Genomic DNA, 12770 nt, shown 5'->3' with positions numbered 1-12770 from the left:
AGGGAGGAAGGGAGGAAGAAGAAGGTATACTGTTAAGTCCATGGTGGAGGGAAAAGGGAGAAGACCCTGAAGAATTTAAGGAAAGGGGGAGGGAGAGCGGGAGACTAGAAGGGGAGGTGGAGGAGAAGGGTATGGAGGAAGAGAATGGGGAAGGGTGGAATAAGAGAATGGAGTGAGGGAAAAGAGAGAGGATGGAGGAAGATAATTGAACAAAAAAGGGAGGATAGAGGGAGAAGTGAGGGAAGAATGGTTTGTAGGAAAGAAAGAGAGAATAGAGGACGAAAAACTGAAAGAAAGGGAGGATAAAGAGAGTTAAAGAAAAGTATTTTGAGGGAAAGAAAAGAGAGAGAATAGAAGAATATTGAGCAAAAAGGAAGTGAGAGGGAGGAATGAAAGAAAAAAAGTTAAGGAAGGAAAAGAGAGCATAGGAAAAAAAAAACTGAACAAAAGGAAGGCAAGAGGGAAGGGAAGGATGGCAGGGAAGGCGGAGGAGGACAGAGGCAGGTAGCAGTGACTGATTTAATTAGTGATCGCAACCTTTGTATAAACAGGAATGTGTAAGTGATGTATTGGTGACGTGTACTGGTGATAGGGTTGCCACACACACACACACACACACACACACACACACACACACACACACACGAAAGATTAATTACAAAAGAAATACTAAAGTTAATTTTACGAGACTTCACAATCCTAAAATATAGAAAAAATAAAAAAATAAAAATAAAAGAGTGATACTCAAACGAAACATTCTCCTTGATAGAAATGGTTAATTACAAACGTAAGAACCAGTAAGGCGAAAATAAAACTTAATGGGAATTTCCTAAAGCGTGGTGTTCACATCGAAGAGACAGCTAAGAAAGAGAGAGGAAATGAGTTAAGCAATTAATGGTGTGGAAAAAATTATGACAAAAAAAGTAAAGGAGAAAAAATTACACTGATAATAAACTCGCATCTGAACTCCACACACAAACTCTTCATAATCACTGATTCGAATCCTTTCAGCTGAAACGCTCACTCCTCGACTAAACCTTTGAAACCTTGACCTTGAACACCATGCACGCGACTGAAGCAATGAACCACCGTGCCAAAAATAGTCGCCTCCGCCAATTTTTTCTCATCACATCCCCAGCTGCTAATTCTGTCAGACTAAACCACTAAACCACTAAACCACCAGACCGAGCCACTAAACCAAACCGAACCACTACAACCGAATCACTGAACCGAATCCCCGATCTATGAAAAGTTGGAAGCTTGGGTCGGGCTCAGGTGAAGCTAACACAGCGATATACAACCTTCTGATCATCGCTTCGCTGTTCAAGATGGCGCGTAATTAATGAACGGTTTCTCATTTTAATTAAGATTATAATTAAGATCCAGACCGGGATGTCACGTCAGAGTTTGCAAGATTAATTATTTGGAAGTCAGGAGAAGTATACTGGAGGCGAGGGGGAGGGGCGGGAGACACAGGGAGGGGGGAGTGGATGGAAGGAAGTGTGTGTGTGTGTGTGTGTGTGTGTAGCAGCTGACGTGCGTGGAAGGAATATGAAGCAGAGAAGTGAGCACGTCTCTCTCTCTCTCTCTCTCTCTCTCTCTCTCTCCTCTCTCTCTCTCTCTCTCTCTCTCTCGACCCTTCCTGTCTTACACCTCTTTCCATCATCAATTCTATTTTCCCCTCATTCTTTCCCTCACCTTTGCACTTACGCCCCCACGCATACCTGTCCTTTCCTCCTCCCTTCTTCTCCCTCTCGATATTTCCTTTACCTCTCCTCTCTTTCCCGTCCTCTCATCCACCTCTTCTCTCCCTCTTGTCCCATCGGAATTGAAAAAAAGAGAACTCAGCATTACACCTACAATGTTAAAATCTCTGCAACTTGTTTATTCGAGCGACGGAAAATATTAAAAAAAAGTTATTATACCTGAGCCACAGCTACTGGAAGCAAAGGTGAAAACAGTAAAAGGAAAGAGAGGGAGGAAAGGAGAGAAAATACTATATACTCTTTTTCTCCTCTTTTTTCCAGGATTATATCATTCTGGATGCATAAATATCGCGGTGCAATCGGACAGGCTGATAATTAGACACCCTATCACGCTCGAATTACAGCCTCCATTCATACTGAGCCTGTCCACGCACGCCAGCCCTTCAGTGCGTGTGTTTTTCCCGTCTGCCTCTCTCTCTCTCGCTCTAGTGTGATTCCCGATATTTTCACACTGATTGGCTTCCGTAGCGTGTTGGTGAGAGAGACGTGGAGAGAGACGGGGGAGAGGGAGAGGGGAGGTGGACACTTGTGCAGGCTGGGAAGCACCTGTAATCAGAGGGAAATTGATGAGAATGAGATGCTCCTTAGCCACATGCCAGTATTAAAAAAATGAGATATAATGAGCCGCGTGGAAACTAGTAGAAGAATATATTGTAACGGCTCGTTTTGCTTAATCACACGACAGGTTGGGAGAAAATAGCGGCCTTTTAGAGCAGTGCGACGCTTCGTTCACACAGGAGGCTTTCGTAAATGTCGTTGTTAGCTGTCGTTGTAGTAGTAGCAGCAGCAGCAGTAGTAGTAGTTGTAGTAGTAGTAGCAGCAAAGGTACTATGGTGTCTGTCCTGGAGCCCACAGCTATAGAAGTACTGGAATATAGGAATGGTGATGCTAAATTTTGAGTCTCGAGGCGCGGTAGTATAAATGGAAACTGTGAAAATTGGATAGTGGAAATGAAGTCTTGGAAATGGAGCTATGGATATGGTGGGGGGGACTGTGGAAACAAGGCTGTGCGTCTCAAACGTTTGAAAGGTAGTGAAATGAGGAGGGGAGTCAGAAATCGTTAATCTAATAGCGAAATGACAAAATAATGCGTCACAAACGTTTAAAAGCTAATGAAACAGGAAAATAAGATGTCAGAAAACGTTAATTTAACATTGAAATTATAAACTTATGCATCATAAACAAAGCCGATGAAACAAGAGGCGACGTGTCAATAAACGTTTATCCAGTAGTGAAATGATAAACCAATGCGTCATAAATTAAAAGCTACTGAAAGAAAAAAGTATTGTGTCGCAAAACGTTTATATGACAGTGAAATGATAAGCTAACGCGCCACAAACGTTTTAAAAGCTAACGAAACAAGAAAAGACGTTTATTTAAGAGAAAAAAAAATATACGCATATAGGTCAGAAACATTTAAAAAGGCAGTGAAGCAAAGTGAGGCATCAGGAAACGTTCAAACGCCAACTCAAATGTCACTCGCGGTATCAGCAAAACGTTCCCCCTTTCTAATAAATCCTTGTGGAGTGACATTAACTTCGCCACACGTGTCCATCATCACACATCACTCGAATCATGCCTCTGATCTCATAGTCCTCACAGATTATTGCAGCGCTCGTCACCGCCTGGCTCCTGATGTGACGGAAACCTGATGCATTTTGTTCACCTCTCCTCCTGTGCTTGTTAATTTTCACATGTTGGCCTCTTCTTTGATTTTTTTTGTTCTTGTTTTCTTTTTTCTTTCTTTTTTTTTTCTTGTAGTAAGTGAAGAATAAGAAGGGAGAGGAGTTGGAGAAGAAGGAGGAGGAAGAGGAGGAGAAGGAGAAGGAAAAGGAGAAGAAGAAGAAGAAAAAGGAGAACAGCAATAGCAAAAACAACAACAACAACAACAACAACAACAACAACAACAACAACAACAACAACAACCAACAAGTAGAAGTATAGGAAAAAGAAGAAAAGATAAGAACTTGATAATAATAATAAATAATGATAGTGATGATGACGATGATGATGATGACAATGATAATGACGCTCCTTTTAATGTACCGTTAACTCTGTAATGATAAACTGCCATCTTAAATGTTTACCTAAAATTATACATACAATAACAACTCCCTCTTCATCTACGAAAAAAAAGTACCAGGTAGTCATAGTGAGTCCTTTGTGATTGATTCATTTGTACATATAAATAACTCTGATCCTTTGCAAAGTTCCATTATGACCTTTGTTTCAGTTTAAATTCCCGTCTGCCCCTTTAAACCACAAGCTACTCATTTCCATCACCCCCTGGTCATTTATAGTCCCGCAGGCCGCACACAGCACCTGTTGATTCTTTTATAGTACCTGTGATCCTTTGTGGGAAAACCTGTTGCTTCTTTTTACGAAACTTGTTGCTCGTTTATGTAAGAACTTCTGCTTGTTATGTACGCAGTGTTTGGTGGAGTTTTGTGCGACACCTGGTGACTGTGTGTGTGTGTGTGTGTGTGTGTGTGTGTGTGCGTGTGAGTGGAGCTGTTTTTCACCTGTGCCTTCCTAATATGCTATTTATTTTTATTAGTTGACATTAAAACTTTATATTTATTTTCTCTTTTAAGTATATTCGTTATTCTTTTATAGCCACAGCACATGAATTAATCCTTTACTGCATATCCTCTTCTTCACCCGCGCCTTCCTAATGTGGTGGTTATTTTCGTTATTTTCTATCTTACATTAATCCTTTACATTAATTTCCCTTTTTTAGTACACTCGTTATTGATTTATAGTGACAACACATACATTAATCCTTTATTGCACATTCACTAGTTCTTTATAGTGTGTTCATTGGTCCTTTATAACACCAGTAAGACATTAGGCCTCTGTAGCGCATCAGTTATTCATTTAAAGCACATCTTTTGGTGTTTTTTTAAGTACATTGATTATTTTTTTTAGTAATTCATGAGTTCTTTCTGGAAATTAATTGGTGGTTTATAACACATTAGTCCTTTACAGCACATTCAGCAGCATTGATTTGTAGTGCAGTCTTTAGTCCTTTGTGGCGTATCAGTTAGTCCTTTATGGCACATTGGTTAGTTTTTAGTACGGAAATTCATGAGGCTTTTCTAGTCCTTTGTAACACATTCACCACTTCCTCACAGCACATTCATGAGTACTTTATAACTCTTTAATCCCTTATTCCACATCTATTAGTCCTTTGCAACTCACTTAGCAGACATTAACATTTTCAACATACTCAAAAATGCAAAAAAAATTTAAAATACCTGCCTGAATTACCGTACCGCTCCTTATATCACCTGGCTCTCCTTCTCCCACCCTCCCGCCCCTAGCACACCTGTTGGCTCCTTGTAACACGAGAGGGGCGCGCGGCAATGCTCGCTCGTAACCCCTCGATCGATTTCTTTTTATACCACTTGTTACAACTTTAACTAAGAGCGATCCGAGGAGCGGTTTAAGATAAGATTGAATAAGTGATAAGGTGGCATTGAATTAAACTTTTCTCCTCATCGCTTATTCCTTAGTTTCAAAGTTTTCTTATTTCACGTCTTATAATAATATACTTTTCATCTTTTTTCTCTCTCTCTATCTCTCACTCTTTCCGATTTCCTCTCTCCTCTCTCACTCACTCTCTCTTCAGTTCTTTCATTCATCCAGTCATCTTACTTTTTTTTTCTCTTAGTCTTGTTTATTTTATTTTATTTTATTTTTGTATTGTATTATGAGTGTTTGTGTTTGTTTATTTGTTATTTGCTGTTTGTTTCCTTGTTTTTCTTGTGTGTGTGTGTGTGTGTGTGTGTGTGTGTGTGTGTGTGTTAGATTCCAAATTTCTTGTGTTTTTTTTTTTCCTTTCTCTCTTATTCCACTTCTTCATCCTCTTCCTCTTCCTTCTCGTCACAAACAAGCGCCATAAGGACCAAGAGGTATGCTGCTGTTTGTCCTTCCTTTGCATTCCTTTGTTTTCCTCTTCTCCTCCTCCTCCTCCAACCGTTCCTCACCACCGCCAACAGCAACTCAAACAACAACAACAACAACAACAACAACAAAACGACAAAACCACCACCACCACCACCATCACCACCACCACCACCACCACGACCACCACCACCACCACTACCGCTACCTCAATCATAAGTTGAGACTCCATTTTACAAAAGCACCCTCCCCCGTGGAAGGCTTTGATATCACGAGGTTTCGTCTCTCTCCACCAAAACTCCACATCCACAAGTATTTACAGAATTCCCCTCCAGACCAACTCCACCACTCCTTTGCTAAATATTCCACCCTTTACTCTCTTTTTTTTTTTCCTCTATCTTTTTTTTCCCCACTGCGTTTACTGCCTTCCCGCCTTCCTGTCTTCCCTCCCACTACCCTCCCCTCCTGAGAGCCCCTTTTTTTCCCAGATGACATAGTTTTCCCCGGAGTTTGAATTGAAGAACCGAATCGACACGGCGGCGAAATCTCCCGAGCGCGCCGAGTTGTTGATAAGGACCCGAGACTTTAGCTTAATTGTGATGACCAAATCTTCCTGATAATTGAAACTTTCTAGAAATTGTAGAGCGTGATGGAACGTGGCCTTAGAGGAAGATGGGAGGCAAATTTGCTCTATTCTCTCTCTCTCTCTCTCTCTCTCTCTCTCTCTCTCTCTCTCTCTCTCTCTCTCTCTCTCTCTCGCTCGCTCTCTCGCTCGCTCGCTCGCTCGCTGGTGCGATAAATATGAAGATGAAGAAATGAAGGAAAGCATTCACAGAAGAGAGAGAGGAGAGAGAGAGAGAGAGAGAGACGAGAGGAGAGGAGAGAGAGAGAGGAGAGAGAGAGAGAGAGAGAGAGAGAGAAGGAAAGGAGAGAATAATCGAAGCAAAACTGAAGACATGAATATATAGCTAGAATGTGGGTTTGCTGAAAAGAGAGAGAGAGAGAGAGAGGAGTGAGAGAGAGACAGAGAGAGAGTGAGAGAGAGAGGAGAGAGAGAGAGAGGATGGGGAGGATGGGTCCCAGAGAGAGAGAGAGAGAGAGAGAGAGAGAGAGAGAGATTCAGTCAGTGTTGGCCAGGCCGGCGGGAGTGGTGGTAGCGGCGTGACGAGCGCTCCTGCCACACGCTCACTCGCTCACTCTCTCACCGCCGCTCATGTGTTAGGCGACGCTCGCTCACCCATCCCACTCGCTCTCACCCTTGGAGTAAACACGCGATGGACACATACCTCCTCTTCCTTCTCCTCTTCCTGCTTCTCTTGAAGACCGAAGATTCACGATAATAACAGGTTTTCCAAGGGTACTTAGTCGCGCCTCGCCTGTCTCTTCGCGCCGCCCTTCCTGCTCTTCATGATACCTGCAGGAGGCGGTAGCAGGGGGTCCAGCTACCTGTTGCCACGTCCCCAGCCCCCGTGACCTGGTATAAGGCGGCGTGAGGTCACTCCAGATGCACCGTGACCCCTGACCTCTGCCTTCACAGGTGTTCCGTTGCTTCAGACTCTCTCGCAGGTAACCGTGACTGGATTTCCGGTTTCATTCTTGTGCGGTTTGACGACTTTAATCTTCGTTATGTGTGTATGTGTGTGTGTGTGTGTGTGTGTGTGTGTGTGTGTGTGTGTGTGTTTCTTCTTCTCTCTTCTCATTTTGTTTTAGGGTACTAAAATTTCTCTCTCTCTCTCTCTCTCTCTCTCTCTCTCTCTCTCTCTCTCTCTCTCTCTCTCTCTCTCCTCTCTCTCTCTCTCCCTCTCTCTCTTCTCTCATCTCTCTCTCAAGTACGCTAAGGACTCTGTATTCTGCTCGTTACGGGGATTTTATCGTTTTATCCTTGTCAAGATTCATGTTTAGTTTGATTTTTCAAGTGTTTTTCTTACCTCTTTTCTCTTCTCATTTCATGTTTAAAGGTAATATAAGATCTTTTTTTCTCTGTCTAAGTGCGGTAAGGACTGTATTCTGCTCGTTACGGGTGGTTTTATCCTTGCCAAGATTCGTGTTTAATTTCATTTTTCAAGTCCAGAATGACATGTGGGGGGAAAACCTTTTTTTTTTTTTTTTAATGGCAATGATTACTCTTTTTTTTCTGTTAATGGGAGGCTGGATTTTTTTTGGCGTGCGTGCCTCCCTTCGACTCATTAATCAGGAGCGGAATATTTTACCATTTCCTGATTGACTTGGCAACGAAATATTTGCGCAGGTAATCCAGATATAATTGGCAAGTGTTTCTGTGTCTACAATTAAGCTTTTATTTCCCTTTTGTGCTTATTTTTGCAGGTGCCGATTTTTTTTCCACCTCAGAACAATTTTTACCTGACGGTGCATGGAAAGACAAAGGGAGGATTACTTGTTTGTTTGCTTGGTGGCGGTGGTGGCGGCGGTGGTGGGTGGTGGTGGTGGTTGGTGTTATGACCGAGTGACTCACACGTAACTTTCCTTCAGTAAGTCCTTAAGTTTTGCATTTAATCCTCTCAGACTGCCTCAAATTTCTGCTTTTCTCTTCCTTCTTCACCTTTCCAATCCCTTCCTCCCTCTCCCTCTCTCTCTCTCCCCTCTCTCTCCCTCTCTCCCTCCCTCCCTCCCTCTCACTCTCGCTTACACTTGTCAACTTCCTCCTGCCTCATTTTTATTGTTTATTTCTCATATTTCTGTCTGTCTGTTTGCTCTCTCTCTCTCTCTCTCCTCTCTCTCTCTTCTCTCTCTCTCTCTCTCTCTTCCTCTCTCCTCTCTCTCTCTCCTCTCTCTCTCTCTCGTTCATATTTTTAGCATTCTCATTTCTGTATTTCTTTTTTTTTTATTCGTCTTCCTTATCACTTTCTTTCTTCCCTTTCTTTCCATAATATTCTTTCCTTCATGTTTGTTCTTTCCTCCTCCTCCTTTCTCTTCATCGTTCTTCCCTCCTATTCCTTTTTTCTTCCCTCATGTTCTTCATTCCCAAACCTTCTTATTCTTATTTTCATCTTTTTTCTTTTCTTGTCTTTCATCACTTCCTTCCTTCCTTCCTTCCCTTTCCTGCTTTTGTTATCTTTCCCTTTCCCTGTTCTCTTCTGTCCTTTCCTCTTTCACTTCTTCCTTTTCAGCGTTCACTTCCCCTTCCTCTCTCCCTCTCTCTCTCATTCTCCTCACTCTTGTTCAGCTCTTTCCCTCTCTTCCTCTCATCCTCTCTCTTCCTTCCCCCTTCCTCTTTACGTTCTTACCCTCCTCCTCCCTTCACTCGTGCCTTCCTCTCTTCCTTACAGCCCTCACTTCACTCCTACCCCTTTTTCTCTCTTCCCTTTCCCCTCTCCCCTCTCCCTCTCTCCTCTCCCCTTCCCTCCCCTAAGGAATGGATCTCACACCACTAAGTAGGATTATATGCCAAGTCTCAACACAACAATAGCCTTTTCGAACCCCAGCGGAGGAATCAGGAGGAGGAGGAGGAGGAGGAGGAGGAGGGGGAAGGGGGTAGGAGGAAGTATACGCGGGGAGAAAGAGGAAGTGAAAGACCAGGAAGAGGAAGATCAGGAGGAGGAGGAGGTGGAGCAGGAGGAGGTAGAGGATGGAAAGAAGAGAATGAAGAGGAGGAGGAATAGGCGGAGGAGGAGAAGGAGGAGGAGACGAAGACGGTGAAGAAGAAGAAGAAAAAAAAGAAGAAGGAGAAGAAGAGGAAGAAGAAGAAGAATTACATGGTAGGAAAAGAGTAAATGCATATATACGGAAGTAAAAAATAAACAAATAAATAAACAAATAAAAAAAAATTAAAAAAAATTAAAAGTAATAAGAAGATGAAGACGATTATGATGGCCACAAGAAGAAGAAGGAGAAGAAGAAGAAAAAGAAGAAAAAGAAAAAGAAAAAGAAAAAGAAGAAAAGAAAAAGAAGAAAAAAACGTTAGGATGGTTAGATGGTGAGCGACACAGAAGGAATAATAAAATAAGGAAAAATAGACAAGAATTCAAGAGAAACAGTTAAAATTTACACCAGGGAAAATAAAAGACGAACAGCAGTGGAACAAAACGCATTGTGGGAGAAGGAATATGGAAATCACGTTGTAAAGGTAAACACCAGATTATTACAAACCAAGAATTACTTTACGAAAAATAGACAAAAGAAGAAAAAAAACAATGATGAAAAAGATTTTGTTGTAGCATATGGCTGTGGAGTGGTGGTGATGGTGGTGGTGGGGGTGATGGTGGTGGTGGTTGTTGTTGTTGTAGTGGTAGTAGTAATAGTAGCAATTGCTATTGTTGTTGCTCTTGTATTTGTAAAGGTAGTGGTAGTAGTAGTAGTAGTAGTAATAGCAGTAGTAGTAGTAGAGTATAGTAGTAGTAGTAGTAGTAGTAGTAGTAGTAGTAGTAACATGAATATTATCATTACTATTATTGTTATTATTATTATTATTATTATTATATTAATTATTATTATTAATACTACTACTACTACTACTACTACTACTACTACTACTACTACTACTACTACTACTACTACTACTACTACTATTTGTAGCAGTAGTAGTAATAGTAGTAGTAATAGTAGTAGTAGTAGTAATAGTAGTAGTAGTAGTAGTAGTAGTAGTAGTAGTAGCACAAGACTTTCTTCTTTCTCTCACCCCTATTCTGTCCACCTCTCTAACGCAAGAGTTAACCAGTATTCTCATCATTTCACCCCTTTCTCTGGTAAACTCTGGAACTCTCTGCCTTCTTCTGTATTTCCACCTTCCTATGACTTGAATTCCTTCAAGAGGGAGGTTTCAAGACACTTATCCACCAATTTTTGACCACTGCTTATGACCCTTTTATGGGACTGGCATTTCAGTGGGCATTTTTTTTTTATTAGATTTTTGTTGCCCTTGGCCAGTATCCTTCCTACATAAAAAAAATAAAGCAGTAGTAGTAGTAGTATCAACAGTAGTAGCAGAAATAGCAGGAGTATTAATCACTGTTGTTGTAGTTGTTGATGAAGTAGAAATAATACGTAGTAATAGTAAAAATGAAATTCTCTCCTCTCTCTCTCTCCTCTCTCTATCTCTCTCTCTCTCTCTCTCTCTCTCTCTCTCTCTCTCTCTCTCTCTCTCTCTCTCTCTCCAATCACTGTTTACAAGGCTCAGTGCTTCAAAATGCGCAAGGGAAGGAGCGCTACGAGAGGAAATCCCACATTTAATAGCGGCGCAGAATTGTTTGTCAGTAGCGCGGCGCCGTCTCCACATTTTGGCTCAATTTTTGAAAAACCAGGGAGTATTTTGGTCAATGTCTCATAATTTTTACTCCGTCAGTGCTTAATGAACGTGTGTTGTCCTGTTTTGGCCGGCGTATTTATGAAGCCAAGCAATAATTACAAGTGAAAACCCAAGCCAGCGGAGAGAGAGAAAGAGAGAGAGAGAGAGAGAGAGAGAGAGAGAGAGAGAGAGAGAGAGAGAGAGAATTTATAGTTGTTCATTAATGTTCTCTTTTTGTTATGTGATTTTTTTTTTGTACTGTTATTATTGTAAAGGAAAATTGTGAAGGCGTTGAATTTTGACGCTACATTTTTTGTTTTCTTTTTGTTTCGTTGTTTTTATTTGTTTATTTTTTATGTTTTCATTTATCATTTTTCCCAGGAAACGTTGTATCTCTTTATTATTATTATTATAATTATTATTATTATTATTAGTAGTAGTAGTAGTAGTAGTAGTAGTAGTAGTAGTAGTAGTAGAAGTAATAGTAGTAGTAATAGCAGCAACAATGATAGTGGTAGTAGTAGTAGTTGTAGTAGTAGTAGTAGTAGTAGTTGTTGTTGTTGTTGTTGTATTGTTGTTGTTGTAGCAGTAGCAGCAGCAGCAGTAGCAGCAGCAGCACCAGCAGCAGCAGCAGTAGTAGTAGTAGTAGTAGTAGTAGTAGTAGTAGTAGTAGTAGTAGTAAGAGTAGTAATATTAATAGTATAAATAGTGGTGGAAGTAGTAGTAGTATCGTTATTATTACCATTATTCCATTACTCTTGATTACGTCATTTATATTACTGCTTTTTCTTTCTTTCGTTGTTGTTGGTTCTTTCATCTAACAAATTTTCAGAAATGGTAAGAAGGAAACACAAGTATTAGCTTGGATGGAAATGATGTGGTGGTGTTGGCGATGTTTTTGCTTTTAATGATATTTACTTATGTAGATTGACCTAATTCTGCAGCGGGAGCGATGGTGGTGGCGGTACTGGTGACGGTGTGATGGTGCGTGGTGGTGGTGACGATGGTGATAATGCATGTATTTTACCGAAGAGAGTGGTGCTTTGCTCTGTCGAAAGATGATCAAACAAAACTCTCTTTTCGTATTACTTTGATGCTCACAACTCAAACACAGGATGACACTATTTGTTTAGTTCGGGACACTTCCTGTACTCGCCAAAATTCTCACAAGAACATAAGGAAAGCTGCATAAAACCGTCAGGCCTGCACGTGACAATCACTGCATGAGACACAGCTGCCTATGTCCACCTATATACCTACCTATTTCCACGTACCATACTTATTTCCACCTATCTTATGGTTTGGGTGTGTAGTTTTATTTATCAAGGTGACAGTCTTCCGTATTGTGCAGTGAATATTTGTGAATTGCATCGAAATATTAAGCACAAATCAGTGTGGTAGACATGTCATGAAGGGCGGGTCGTCGCTCACACGCTGCGGTGGTGTTTGGGTCATACGGCGCAAAATTTCCACAGCATGAGCGGCGAGCTAAGGGCCGTATTCTGAAATACTTCTGTGCCACACAACAAATGCTTGAAGTTACACGGGTTTTAAGAACGTTTTCGTGTTTCTAGTGACAGATTAACAAGATATCTACTTTATTAACCGGAGAAACACTCTTGAGAACCTTGCTAATCACTTTCTTGGCATTTGAAAATAGTTGTGATGAAAGAAGAAACCGTTTCTAAATACTAACCCAGATTATTTTCCTTCCTTCAACAGTCTCCCATACTTGTGATGTGGACTCCTGTTCCTTCATATTTCATAATGACACGTGACTTCAATCATCAGACTTAATGAAGAGGGTGGTGAGAGTCACGTTGGTGATGGTGGTTGTGGTGGTGATTTTGATACAG

General features: G+C 41.1%; 1 protein-coding gene across 1 annotated transcript in view; it reads left to right on the top strand.

Annotated features, from left to right (window-relative positions):
- The first annotated feature begins 6789 nt into the window (after positions 1-6789).
- Positions 6790-12770, top strand: part of LOC135090697 (uncharacterized) — a 26905-nt gene continuing 20924 nt past the window's right edge. Inside the window, exon 1 of the mRNA XM_063987699.1 lies at positions 6790-7238. The gene's annotated coding sequence lies outside the window, so the exon portion shown is untranslated. The remainder of the gene's footprint in view (positions 7239-12770) is intronic.

Source organism: Scylla paramamosain, chromosome 35 (assembly GCF_035594125.1).
Source record: "Scylla paramamosain isolate STU-SP2022 chromosome 35, ASM3559412v1, whole genome shotgun sequence".
Taxonomy (NCBI): Eukaryota; Metazoa; Arthropoda; class Malacostraca; order Decapoda; family Portunidae; genus Scylla; species Scylla paramamosain.
Note: the sequence above shows the minus strand (reverse complement) of the source record. Positions and strands in the feature narration are given on the sequence as shown.